The following is a 15,629-nucleotide window of genomic DNA, read 5'->3' on the forward strand; positions in this document are numbered from 1 at the left end:
AGAAAATAATTTTAGATTAACCACAATGAAGACTATTTGCAATTGACTATATTCTTATTATTCACATTTTCTATAATTCAACACTATTACATTGTCCCTTTACATTCAAAATTTATATTTCATCATTTTTCATCATTAAAGTTATTATCATTACAACGAACTGGGGTAACTAAGCAAATTTAAAAATAAAATATACAGATTAATCTGAGGCATATTAGCATATTTAAAATGATTATATTAATATTAGATGAATTTACGTATTACTGATAAAATTCATCATATGTTAGTTAGATTTTCTTTGGCCGCACATGATTGAAACCAAGCTAGATCCATCTTAACTCTGGATCTATCAAGCTCCGAGAGGGATCAAATCTCTTGAGGTACAAACCTTTCCTCAAGTTTTTGCACTCAAAAAAGAGGTTTGCACCTCATGAGATGTGATCCCTCTTGTCCCTTGATAGATCTGGAGTTAAGATGGAACTAAGCTGGCTTTATTATAAAATTGAGGAAATTACAAATATTTTTGAAAGTAACTTTTCATTATAATAATAACTCTTTATTTTCAATTACATAAATTGATATAAAGCTAGCTTGGATCTATCTTAATTTTAGATCTTAATTTTGTATTTACCAAGGGCAGAGGGGATCAAATATCTTTTACTTTAAAAAAGGTTTGTATATGAAGAGATTTTATGCCTCTGACACTTGGTAAATTAGGAGTAATATGATTGAATTATTAATTATAATTATAATTTTAGATCTAAGACTTTTGTGATCCATAATTTAGAAACGAGTCTTTCGGATTAATCACATTGTAAGGATTGGGTCGACGTTTTGAACCAACTAATGTGTCTCATCCTCAGGACAAGGTGAGAAATCAATAGATCTGAGAGAATAAATAGCAAGGATGCATCATGGTACAGAGTCAACCATTCAGAATTAGCCGTTGGTGAAGTGAGATTACATAACAACTAGTTAGAAACTAGTTGTTATGTAATATTTAATTATTTATGATCAAAATTGTCAAAGTTTATTAATTTAAATAATGATATAATCAAGTAAAATAATATTATAAGCTAGGGTTGACTTAGTCCAAATAAATAAGGAATGAAACTAGCTATTATAAAAATATTTAAGTAAGAATATAATCAAGTAAAATAATATTATAATATAGGGTTGACCTAGTCAATATAAGTAAGAAATGAAACTTGTTATAATAATATTAATTAGTTTATTTATGTATTGTTATTCATAAGGTTTAACCTATTAGGTGGAAAGTTAGCCATTAAAAATAATAAATTGATATAATAATATTTGGTTAATTGTTAAGTAATGAATAAGATGGTAATAATGTTAAGAAATTTTATTAATATATTAATCAATCCAACTAATAATATTATCCAGGAATAATATAAGTAGTTTGGGTTGACCTATTAATGTGAAATAGGAAGAAAAACTAGTGGTTATGATGAAATAATATGGTTACTAATATTATGAAGAATAATTAATTTATGTAATAATATTAGGTTGAAAATAGTTAAAGGGAAAAAAATATTTATAATAAAATGACCTAGGGTAATTAAATTTTTATTTTATTTTATTATTTTTTTTTTTGGGATATTTGGATGACACCTAATCTAATATTGATGTATTTTATTTTAGAATCTTTTAAAAATATTTGCCAAAACCTCAATAAGGACAACTTAAGGAGTTCTACAATAAAAGATATTAAAGGCTAGACGGAAGAACACCTTATTGAAGGGGGGAAAAACAATGAAAGGAATAACTAAGAGAGGGAGGAAAGTCTTAAATTAGAAAACACTAGGGGTCAAAAAAGGAGGGAAAGAGGGCCGAGGAGTTAAGAGGCGAGGGCTAGAGTCTAGCTTTTACTTAATTTCCAACCATCATCTCTATTGAGGTTTTTGGCATGCCTTTCAATCTCAATCGCTTCCCTAAGCTTTTTGTGGTGGAAATGACTGATTTTAGCAAGGACCTTAGATTATTCAATGCAGACATGGTGTTTTGATTTCTCAACATGTTCTGCAATTATAATTATTAATTTTATATTTCACTTTACTTATTTTTATTTTTATAATTCACCCCAACTTTATTTTTCTTAACATTTTTCACACTAAATTTTATCTTATGGAGTTTCCTCAAGCTAGATGTTAAAATTGATTTTCAAATAAAATAAATTGGCTATATTTTTAATATTAAAAGCTATTTTTAATTTGCCCCATGGTGTAGATTAGTTGATGATAGAAAGGGTTGTTAAGGCATTTCTTATGATGTTATTGGTTTAAACTTCGATTAGCTCAGTGTGCCACGTGTGAGACAATGTAGGTACGGTTGGAGGTGATTATGGTAGTGGATAGAAGTGATCCTTAAGTACAAACATACTATAGTTGTCTATTCTCTCATATACAAAAAAATAACAATAATAATAATAATATTATTTTTTAAATTTTATTGAATTAATTATTTATCAAAATTAGATTTTATTAAAAGCACATGATTTTATTGGAAGTAGATTAGGTGATGGAAATAAAGGAAAACAATTTTCTTGTAAGTATTTTTTAAATTGTATCTCCACTCAAACAATCTCATAGAAAAAAAAAAAGTCTTGACCCCACCCAATGTCACCTTGGTGGCCTTCTCTCACTCTTTAGACTACAAGAAGGATATCCTTATTTAGGGGGGAATCCTTAAATATCGAGCTAAGCTAGGTCATTAAGTAATGAAATGAAGTTCCTTAATGAAGACTAGTGATTTGACACTACTCAATCTCAAAGTATAAGATCAGGGATAAGTGTGCGAATAGTCAAACAAATCATGAATCATTAACAAATTTTGAATGATTTTAATTACACAACTATGCTTATTCATGTAGCAAAATTATAATTGAAAAATCAAAGATAAATCTTGCTCAATTAACCATATAGCATGAGATTCTAGTGAAGCACATATACAATGGCACAATAAAAAAAGAAAATGAATCATAAATTGTTTATACAAGTAAGGCATTAGATCATTCATTCATCACATTCATGAGCATTGGAGATTGAGAGTTCGTTATCATCATCAAGAGAACATTCCAAAATTAAGAGATCATACACCAACAATATTTACTATGTTTGGGACAACAAAGAGTTATGTGTTTGCGATGATAAATAAAGGAAATATTCAGACTTGTAGTTGTTACTAAGGACAATGAAGACAACAAAGTTGAATGTGGACTACTTAGAGGTTTGTAACATTTAAATGTCGTCCATTTATCATCATGCAAGTTGCATGAAGGAAATTTGGTAGTGGTACTTGTTAGCCTTCTTGGCAAATGGCCTAAAAAATGGATCCAAATATGCTCCAAAGTCTCCAAATTTGCTTAAAATCATGCCAATGGATCCATATATGCTATTGAAGTCTTCAAATATTGCTTAAAATCATACAAAGATTGAAATAAGCACAAGAGGAGAGCCCTTGGAAAGGCAGAAAATCACTATCGGGAGGTGAAAACCAAAGGAAAACAGTGAAAAACCATGAATCACAGGCTTTAGCATAGCAATGCACAGCAGTCATTAGATCTGGCCGATCAACGACCCAGATCTAAGCAGCAAATCACAAATCGGCAAGTAGAGAGGACTTTAGGCTGGGTGGAAGGCACTGTTCATTAGTGATTTCCGACAATCAGATCGACAGGTCGCAATCGACAGAGGAAACCGGAAGGTATCAACGCAGACTAGGCGGAACTTATGATGGCGATCGATGATTCAACGTGGACCGTCGATCAAGCGCGCAGATCTATGACCCACGTCACATCGCGATATCGCAATCAGGAAAAACAAAGAGCGTTATCACATGGGCCTTGGGCATAAGCGATAAGCGATTATGATTAGATCACATTGTTATATCACGGCGGAGCAGCACCAAGGAGCAGAGCCTTTACGCATCCATATGGGCGACTCGATAAGCCAGACTGGATGACATTATAAGTATGAAATACATAATATTTCAGATTCGTGGGAAGGTCGTTTTTAATGTATTTTCGTGTATTTTCATTATATAACGAAATACAAAGGGAAGCTTGGCAGCACCGATTGCGATGAGTCCCGGACCTAAAAGGGTTCCGGAATGAAATCTATAAAATTTGAAGTCCGGAGGGAGGGCATTTTCAATGTATTTCTCGTGTTTTTATGTATTTCACAATACAAAGGGAAAGACAGGGCCATGCCACTTGCGATAGGCGACAGTGACCCAAGGGCAGACCCGATAGGAGAATAAGCCATATCTAAGGAATTTTTAAGTCTGAAAAGGACAAAAATGGCAGGGATTTTCACAATGTTGTTGTGTTTTCTGTATTAAACAGAAAACAATCACTCTAAGCCTTTAAAGGGAAAATAAAGGCCCAAATAGCCATTTCAAGACAGAGACAGAAGGCTGGAAGGGGAAAGGCGATGACCCAGCATGTGCAGCTTGTCCAAAACAAACAAAAACAGAGACTGGAAAGGGAATAACAAGGGCTACAGCATGTGCAGCTCATCGCAAACCGAGAAAGCAGTCATGGAGCAGCACAATGCAACACAGCACGATGCACCCTGAAACAAACAATCATGGAGCAGACAACGCTCAACCAAAAACAACAGAACCGATTGTGGGGCATCTTTGGCATGAAGGAGCTCCTAGATAGCGTAACAAACATATCAAAAAGCAGTTACTCTTCTATCAGAAGAAGGAACCTCCGAGCCCATGCTTTCCTAATCAGGGCATCAAACAGTTAAGGGACAGAGAGGATAGATTAAGACTCCGAGCCTTTGAGAGCTCAAGAGCATTGTAAAAGGCCTATAAAAGGTTGGAAACTAAATGTAACAAGGGTTCAACTTCTGGAGACTATTGAGACTTTGCTACTCAAGCTTCTCATCTGCATTCATTAGTAATACAAGCTTCTTTTGCTGTTATATGTTCAATGTCCATTTCTCTTATGTTCTAAGCTTGCACTTGGATAGTTTATTCATGTTTATTCTATATCTAATGCCAGATAGCTGTCATCTTATCTCTGTGTTGATAAATTAGATTTGCAAGCTTCTTTACTACTTATAGCTAGCCATTCATATGTGTTACTATATATTCATCTGCCAGTATAATCAGTATTCTCATTTTCTGCCTGTAGCTAGCCATTCATATATGTTTATATATATGCATCTGTCGGTATGGTCAGTATTCTCCATCCATTCATTGAATCTGCAAACTATTGAGCATTATTGGTCTAAAGCCTTATAAAGATGAGGGTGTTCATGCATGTCCTGAGTAAAAACAGAGTTGAAGTCGTTATCTGGCTTGATCCAAACCATCATTCATTCCGATAGTTCCAAGAACAATATCGAAGATTATATGTTACCAAGCATCTCCGAGCTGCAATCTAGGAGAGTTTCTTAGAGTCCTAACAGTACTAAGTGAACATTCTTTGATCAAATTTCATACCCTCTCCTTAGCACTACCACTTTGCAAGACGAATAATAAATGTGAAATATATGTGAAAACAACTAAATATGTTAGAAAGGTTATCACAACATATATAGGTGGTCATGTCATGTTGCAAAAGGAGCAGTTGGCCCACTCCCCTTTTCAATAATTTGTCAACCTTTGAATTTGATTCCCTGTGAATGTGATCAAATGATATGACCCTAAAGATTCTAATAAGCTCCATAATTTTAATCATCCTTTGATCCAATAAAGAAGTGTTCAAGGAAGTATAACCTTTCACCCAATCTAAAACAACCTTTGAATCCCCTATGACTTGTAATTTTAGATTGTTGAAGTGACGCAATTAAAATGACTATCATAAACAACTAATTCATATTATTGTAGTTTTTGTTAAGTAGTCATATTTTTTGTCCTAGACTAAATTAGTCATTTATGTTAGTCAGTTTTAGTAGTATTACTTATTAGCTAGTCGTATATTTTAACTGGTAAGTAAAATAGTCATTTATGTTAGTCATTTTTAGCTGGGTCTCTTAATATTGCTAATTTTTGGTAGTATTTCACTTGGAAAAGTTGTGGTGACTAGCTCTTTTAGTCACCTAGTCACTAATTTCACCATTTTCTACTAGTGCATATTAGAGGTTCAGAGATGATGCACACAACAAAAAATAATGGTTACTTGGATCAATTTATAAACTCCCTTCAGCAACAGAGAAATAAAAAAAAACTTGTAGCAAACACATACATGTTGCACCTCCCTCATTTCAACACTCTGAACTGATGTATGGGATTCAAACTCAATCCACTAGCAGGAGTCCAATGCACTAGAAATTTGTAGTGTCAATGCACCAAAAAGATCAGTACCTTGACTCCCCTATAAGGGAAAACACATGACAGAAATAACGAGAATATGACCCAGTAAAGGACCAAACAAATCAGTGTCTCATCAAGTGAAATACGACCCTCTTCAAAAATATATCATGTCCAATCGAAAGAAGAACTCATCCCTCTTTTGTTCTAATGGATACGGTCCCCTTATTGTTAAACTCAAGCTCCTCTTTCAAGAAAAACTCATCCCTTTCACAAGAAACTATAATTTGGAGCTTATGTTAGTCTATGTCCCTTCAATTAATGACATTCCATCATGAAAATAAAGATGATAAACTTGAATCCCTAGAGGGAATGGAGATGGAATGAAGAATTGTGTGGTATAGAAGGGGATCCCATCTGTTTGGTAGCTAGATAGTTGGAATTATTGTAGGAGGGAAAGACAATGATATTATCAGGAAATGGGTTGTGTACGAGGAACATACCTAGTGGTTTAGTTGTATTTTCCACCCAAGTGAGAAAAAAAACTTGTTATAGTGTTAGGCCATTACACTAAAAACACAAAGGTGATGAGAGTGTTAATCCAATAACATAAACACCATTGTAATATATAAAACAAAATGGAAAAAAAGGAATGGAAACCATGAAAAGTGATGATATCCATATGAAAGCACATTGTTGTTACACCATCGAGAGTGAGTGAGTGTAGGTGGGTTCTCTCTTCCTTCTTGGGAGATCAGTTCTTATGTTCCTTGGAAGTTCTTCATTTTCTCTAGCAAAGAAGTGTGATTGATCTCTTCATATAAAGAGGTCAAGAAGAAGATAGTGGCTATGGATGATCCAAGTGATCACTATAGACTATTAGAGGTTCAGGTATCATTCAAATAGCATAACCTTCCTTTGTCTTCTCTACTTCAAATTCTATCCCATGGCCTCCTTTTAAAGGATGTCTTCAACCTTCATAAAAACTAGCTTCCAATGAAATGAACCAAGTTTGAAGTATGATTTCACATATAAAGAGGCTTGGCACCACCAAATAACTCACCTTTATGGAAATGTAGCTCAAATCCAACCTGTGCACCACCTTGAGAGTACCTATAACATGATCCTTTCATTTATTATGCTATATTCATGTAAGAATTCACTTTTAGGAGGTTTTCACAACTATTGAAGGAAAATATATGCAAAATTAGAACTACTAAGTCATGCAAATGCATGAAAATCTATGTTGCATAAGTTTTGGTGCTCCATTGACTGTTGTTGTAGATTTCCATGTAATAACACTTTACTGTTGGTATCAATGAATTATGTAGTAATCATGGGTATAATTTTGTGAGTGGTTTTCAAGTGATAGGGATTTCCCCATGATGTGTGAGGTTAGGAGAAGACATGTACCTAAAATACATCATTATTTTCTTTAGCTACTACTATTGAAATGATTCTTTGGAGAGAGAGAGAGAGAGAGAGAGCATGAACGTAAGAACATCCCATGGAGGAAGAAGGAGAACCCGCATAAAAAAAATTCATACATAGAAATATTATTTCCTTTCTATAAATGTGGAAAGCATGTCCATTCTCATGAAATTATCAAAATATTTTTAGAATAGTTGACATGAGGTAGTTGGTTTTTTTATGAGCATAAAAAGAGTGAAAAAGAGCACTAGAGATTTTGTAACTAGATAAATTGTGAAGTAGAAATCCATATCACCCCTGGGGGTGTTGATAATAATAAAGAACCATCATGAGGAGAAATTTCCATGGAACTTGCGAAAAACACTAATGTTGAGCATTTGTACTTGGTGGCATTGATAGCTTATCAAGCCTAGGGATCTTTGACTTGAACTAGAGACTACAACTGTCACAAGGTAAGACCTGTTGTGATGTGGATATCTTCTAATGTTGAAAATCATGGGTCCTAATGAAAGAAAAGAGAACCAATGACTCTATATGTCATTTAAAGTTTATCGTTTGTATGAGTAATGATAATCAAGATACCTAAACATTCCTAGAAGAAAGAGAGTTGATGTTGACAAGAATGATGATGCAACCACAACGGTGAAAGCTTCCCTTGAAATAAATTGAATATGTACCATGTATTAAACTATAATAGAGGTGGCTCTAATAATCATGGATGAGGTCAAAAAAGGAAAGGAGGATGAGACTTGAGAATTCTTGTGGGTGGAACATAATTGATAATTGAAAATGGTTGTGGGTATAAACCAACTACATAAAAGAGATGGTAATATATTGAGTTAATTGTTGAAGTGGAGTTAGCAGGATCCTTCATTCAATGATGAAGGATTCAATCCCAAACTAGTTACTTGAAATAAGGAAATAAAGTTCTAAACCAACCTTGTTGTTATCAGACAGAGTATAAAATGCAATTGATAGAGAAATATAATCCTTTAAATGTGAGATAAAAAGAATAACTATTTTCAGATGATAATCAAGCATAACAACTCACCATCATAGTTCCATGGACGTATTCCATCTTACACAACACAAACTTCCAAACCCATTCCTTTCTCACCTAACTAATATGGATTATTTCCAAATTAGTAGGATAGATTTCCTTCATGCATCTTGTGAGATTAACCATTTAGAGAAGCATAATATTTGGAGGTAGAAAAAAGATGAAGTAAACCATCACTTGTACCTAAATTTACTAATTGTAACACAAAAAATTTACAATGGTTATCAACAACTGATTCCTAAAGAAGTCAAGAATCAAGCATGTTTCCTATCCTTATCTTGCGTAAAATTGAAACCAATGATTAATAGGGCTCTCTGGCATGCCTAGGTTCATTAAAGGTGTATAGTATTATCAATAGAGTGGTTACCACATGGGAGTGTATATTTCTATTATATTATGTTATATTTTCCAAAAAAGCGTAAGCAGATATGTTCAAAAAAGGCACAAATGTTAGAAACACCAGTTTCAAATTGTTAGGAAATGGGAAGACAACATAAATAATTTTAGTTTATATGATATACATATATAAAAAATGCATGTATTTTTTAAAACATATTTTATGCAAGTGTTGATGATTTTATATATTCATGAATATTGAGGAAAAATTATGTTTTCCTTCTCAATCATGATACAAGTCAATAGGTTAAGGTAATGCAAAAAAATCATTTATGTAGACTCTAAATATATGCCTTAAATTTCTTCCCCTCAGACTCGTAACATAGTATGAATTTTATGTTGAATGAGTGCATAAATGTCATCTTTGTAAGGGAATACTCAATTGGATAGAACATGGGCTCAAACATTCTAGTAACTAAAGAAAAGAGAATAACTCCTTTAGATCTTTGTGTATATACTATACCTTGCCATTTTACTCAGACCTATTTAAAAACATTCTCCTCAATTGGAGACACCTTCACTTGGCAGCCAACACATATCATTTGTTTTAGTAACTAAAGCTAACATAAACAAAGGAAGGGACACAACACCTAGAAGGTGATTTATGTAGGCTCATACTTCTATTATTCATTCTCTTCTTTTTATGCTATAATTGTGTGTGGATGTTGAAATATTTTTTCTCATTTATCTTTAAGAAAACCATTTTTAGAGCCTACAACAACCAATTTCAAAATATCATTTTGAAGAAAGAAACACACTAACTATATAAGAAACTTACACAAAAGATCAAGGAAAAATATTTCAAAAATTATCTTAGAAAGAAAACATTTGTAAGCTAGAAACAACCCTATTATACAACAAACGTCCATGAAACATTAAGGAAATGTTACTCAAAAGTTTACAAATAGTTTCCATATCATCTCGCAGGGTTTCTCTACTAGTTCTTATAGAAAATACATTACCAAATAAAAAAATAGTCCACCAAACATTTTGTATGAGATTTTCCTGTACTATTTCCAAAAGCAATATAAAAATGGAAAAAATGACAAATAACAAAATCATAGCTTTATGAACTAGTATATATCACTTGGAAGTATTGAATGTAGACTACACATTCATAATGTTTGTCTTTCTCCAGCAAAAACCAAACTACATCATTTTGGTCCACAAGTGATTGAACAAATTTATCATCATAGAAACTAAACTAACATGCCACTTCAAATCTCAAAAAATAAAGGTCTACAAATTTTCACTGTCACACAAGATATGCAAAGAAAATTATAGTATTTTGGACAATAAATTATACAAATAAGAAATAAAAGTTGTGTAGTTTTCAACAAAATATAGAAGAACCATACAATCAAAATAGCTAGGTTGAACTAATATATGATTGTTTAAGTTCAAGGAAGTTTCCAAATAGATTTTAGGTTTTGTACTAGAAATTAGAAAATAGTCCTAGAGAAGGGATTAGTGTAAATCAAAGGAAAGGAAATGGGAAGTCATATTGAAACTTCACATAAATCAATATATGTTTTGCAAGTGAAATAGAGTTTTCATATCCATAACCAAGCAAGCCACATAAGTTTAGTTGTTTTATCCATGCAGTTATACTCAATCATAACATTATTGCATATAAGGTAGTGGAATGATATTTTTAATGTCAATTATGCAAGTACACATTTCATGTTACTATTATATGTACATTTTGAGATTTTCTCCTGCTATTCTGTAATATTGAATACAAAATCTCTTAACACTTATAGAATTTCTAAATCATTGGGATTTTCATAAAAGAACCTCATAGATTATCAAATAAATGACTTTGCAGTTCATATGTTTTATATATTTTAACATAATAAACTATTGAAAAGCATACATATATCCCAAATTTAGCCCTAGTTGATATATACCTATCAAATGAATTTTGGCAAGATAACCGTAACTTTTTGCACTCATGAATGGTTGTTATGGTGGTAGAAAATAAATTTGTATTTATGGTCAACTATAGAGAAAGTTATTTCATAGGGATTCCTGGTTATTTAGCATACACATTAGTGGCATGATCACATATCATTATTGGATACCTTCTCAGACCCCTTACAGATTCTAGTTTTTTCAGAACGAAAGATACCATCTCAAGAGTTTGTCTTCCCTCATATTTGAAATTTCAACGAGCATAATGGATTTCAGAAGTTGTATGTTAGAAAATCCCTCACTATCAAAGTATTTAAACCTTGCAAATGTTTCCAAAATGAGTTTCCCATAATAAAGGTGTACATAGGTTTTGTGCAAGGATTATATTATTGTATAAATCCATATTCCATAGTTACATATTAGTAAAACATTCATATATCATATCATTCATCAGTAATATTTATTTACATAGGTCATCACATCACATTTATGTTAAAATTCTTCAGCACATGGTAATAGTTCTAGTCTAATTTCTAACCTACCTACTTAGGAAAATAAAGAGCTGAAATAATATATCAAAACTGCAATTTGGATTATGAACCCTACTAGATATTAGATACAAAAATACATTCTATTGATGAATGTGGCATCAAGTAAACACGCCTAAAACAAAAATCATCAATGTTTATTAGCGTTGAAAACAACAAATACATTGCAAGCTTCAATCTACCATTCACCCACAACACACATGTTTCATTAAGAGACTTGGATTTCCCTTGAACATGCTTAACTCCATAAATTATAAGGGTGATGATCAACTCACATCTATAAATATGGTAATTGGTGGTCTTATATGGGAGGTTATAGGTACTCCTAGCTTCCTATGTTGTTGAAGCTGAAGTCTTTGATTGAAGATGTTTTTTTAGCCAAGCTGAGATTAGTGCCCAAGTTCAAGTTAGATCCCTAGGATCCATATCAAATATTTGAAGAAAATAAATATTATAAGTATATGTTTAACTATAAATGAAAAATTATTTATATTAATCTACAACGGATGTGATGGTTTTTCTGAGGTGGAAAGCCAAAAGTTTGAAAAATCCAAGAAGGAAGAGAGAAGATCATGGTGGTCACTTGCAACACAATTTGAATAGTGAAAATGGATTGATGCATCAACCTCACGTATGTAGAAATATTTCTTCTTTTTTAATAGATTTATAAATTGATGATAACACAATCCTTTGATTTTTTCTTGTAAATTCTATGTAGATGGGATTTTCTTTGAAGAAGCCATTTTATAATAGTTCATTTGACTAGCCACCATCCACAACTATAATTAAGGCTCAATAGTGCAATAGGCATAGAGCTCCAACTGCATCTAGACCCCACCTGTCCAATCTCAATGCATGGCTCAGACTATAAGAAACAACCCTATAAAAAAACAACCTAAACTTTCAAGTTCCACATGTGGTCCCTCAATACCACCTACAACTTTGTTGGCATACTCTGGAAAATAATGTCAAGGTTTGATATATTTTCAAGTGAATCTCCTCCTTGTAGAGAATTACATACGAAACTCTATCAAGATGCTATTGAAGGATGTGTCTCTCCCAAACTCCAATTGCTACTCAACGTGTATGTGATAGTAAATTTATGGCAAACCCAGTAAGTGTTATTCTTTTTGGGCCACTATATGATCAAGTACAAGGTATCTGATCTGTGCAAGAGCCTCTTTCTAAGACTTTTCATGATCCATTGGTACAAACTCTACAAATCACAAACTTGTTCGAGGGCTCAACATGATCCATCTAGAGGGATTCAACTAGGGAAGCCTTCTTCTAGGCCACATTTCCAAGACTCTATTGGAGGTCCTCACAAAGTATAGCCTCTTGTTTTGGTGCACCTATTCTTAGTGGGCGATAGATGAATTCTAGCCCCATGAATTTCCATTATAGGCTAATGCACTCTCTTTTTATGGGAGAAACAACACAATGTATTTACATTCATCCTAGCTTATCTAGTACAACTTGGACTAGCAGACATTCTGTCCAAGTAAATGGAGGGCCTCAAGTACCACCATTGGATGCAAATCACGGGGCTGTCAACCCAATCATGTTTAATTAGGTAGAAACTTGTATTGTAGTAATTACACAAAAGCTAGGATTATATGCCAACATGGGAATGAATATTTTTAACATTGGATCTTTTCCTAGACAAAATATGTTTCCATGTCCCATGCCATGGGGACAATTTGCACTAATGTTTCAAGGGAATGTAAATCAACAATTTCAAAGTGGAATTAAGGCAGATAATGGGAATGTTATTTTCTCAACCAAATAATATTTTTGGCAATCATTCCAGTGAGAATGTTCCTTTCCCTCAGCCAAATAATATATTTGGAAATCATTTCAATTGGAATGTTCCTTACTGTCAGACAAATAATATATTTGGAAATAATTCCAGATCAATCCTTCAAGGTGGGCGCCCACCCTATGTGGCCAATCATGGACATCCATGACCAAGTTAAATGGTTCTCAATGGATATTCTTTAATTTTTGTTATTTTGGATTGAATGTAGACTTTTATAAGCACTTTGTATAAGATAATTTATGCACAAAAATTTCACTCATCTTCTATCTTGACGTTTAATCCAAGCACATATTTATCTTGCAGCAGAGATAATTGTAAGCTATACTCCTTGAAAAATAGAATTTGGTGTATGATTCACAAATTGATGGTCTAGGTATGATTCAAAGTTGTTTATGCTTCATGATGCACCACGTATTGGAATAATATAACTACAACACCTTTCAGGAGAGTGAGGTATCACTAATTAAGTATACTAATAATGAACATAATATAAACCAGAGCACAAAAAAGATGTGAAGTGTGAATTTTGTGCTTTAGCACCTTTAATATATATTACTTTAATATTATCTTACGAATGAGACTAGTGGCAAAGTTTAGCATGAATTTTGATATCATTATTCTCCATGGCATATCATTACAACAAAAATTAGATTTGCTTCAAAGTCTATACAGTTTGGTTGCTAAGTGTTAAGTAATCCAACAACATTAAACATCAACAAATACTTTCCCACATAAGTAACAAGTATTGGATTATTTTGTGACATGCATTGTGCTAAAAAAATGAAAAATGTTAAAATGATGTTCAAGGTATCATATAAGCCCAACAAGTAAGGTTTCAAGCTAATCTTATATGAAAGTTTTCATTTATTGGTTTTTGTTCTAATTTAGAGGAAATGGAGACACAATAAACAAACAAATTTCCAAAAGCGATGTGTGTTCACTTGAAATAGAAATCACCTCATCCTCTAAATCACTAAAATTTTCTATAAGACAAGCTAGGTATGAAAATAGATTCTCACTCAATGCAATCTACAATTGGTAAAGCATTATAAGATTCACTGTTAAGAAGCACTGGTCTCCACATACCCCTACTTGTTTTATGACAGATATAAGATTGAAAAAAAACTCACCTTACAATTCCTCCAACTTATTTTGGGCAGAATCTCATAAGTTTACTTGGTTTTCACTAGCACAGAATATGATTTCCTTGACACCTGCATTTTAATGTGTATGCTTCCCCATGTTTGTAAATTTATTTTTCTCACTCAACTTCAATCAATATCTCCAGTTACTTTCTAATTCAAATTCTTGCAATCAAAATGGCTTATGAGTTGATCACGCTTAATAAAGTTGATAAATATTTCTAACATTGAAATTGGATGATTTCATTTATCTACAAAAAGCTTCTTATAAGTCAATTATGTCATCATCAGAGATTGTCCCCTTGTACCTCAAACATCTTTTATTGTTAGAGGGGAGAATAATATCTTCTTGTGAAGGATGAAAAGCATTAATATCTAGAAAAACTAGGTCTTTGACACTTCTACAACATCCTTTTTCCACTATAGCTTATATTGTCATATAATTGGAGAAGAATATCAGCCAAGTTTCTTCAGTATATATTTGGTGTTAACTTTCCTACAAGAGCACACTTTTTTAAATGAAACTCATGACCATTATATCATGCAGAAATAAGATATTCATATCGTCCCCATATATCATTTTTCTCAAATTTTCATGTAGTAAATCTATTTTGTATTTGTAGAATCCAACTTTGTTTTAGTTCCTTAATTGATGAGTCATTTGGGGGATGATATTTGTGTTCATACAACGTTCGAGACCCCTAAACCAACTATATGAGGCTATGGTTGATTAATTTAAGTCCATTTTCAGCTCAGATGTGGGTTAGTCTCCAAACATCTTGATATATGGAAGGAAAAATGACAAACAACTCTAGAGATGATATTCCACTTCAATAAGAATTTAGAAATAATAAGAGTTTGATTTCTTCACATAGAAATATGGTGAAAATTAATATGCATTGTCTGCAGTATTGTTGTTGTTTGAGCTCCACAAACAGATTCACTATCAATCTCAACACTCTAAAGTTCAGAGATATCATACATTCTCAATTCGCACCCAAAAAAACCTTAGTCCAATGTGAAGTAAAATTTCT

The sequence above is a fragment of the Pinus tabuliformis genome, chromosome 9, assembly GCF_031772625.1.
Source record: "Pinus tabuliformis cultivar Carrire ecotype Pingquan chromosome 9, CPIR1, whole genome shotgun sequence".
In the NCBI taxonomy this organism is placed as follows: domain Eukaryota; kingdom Viridiplantae; phylum Streptophyta; class Pinopsida; order Pinales; family Pinaceae; genus Pinus; species Pinus tabuliformis.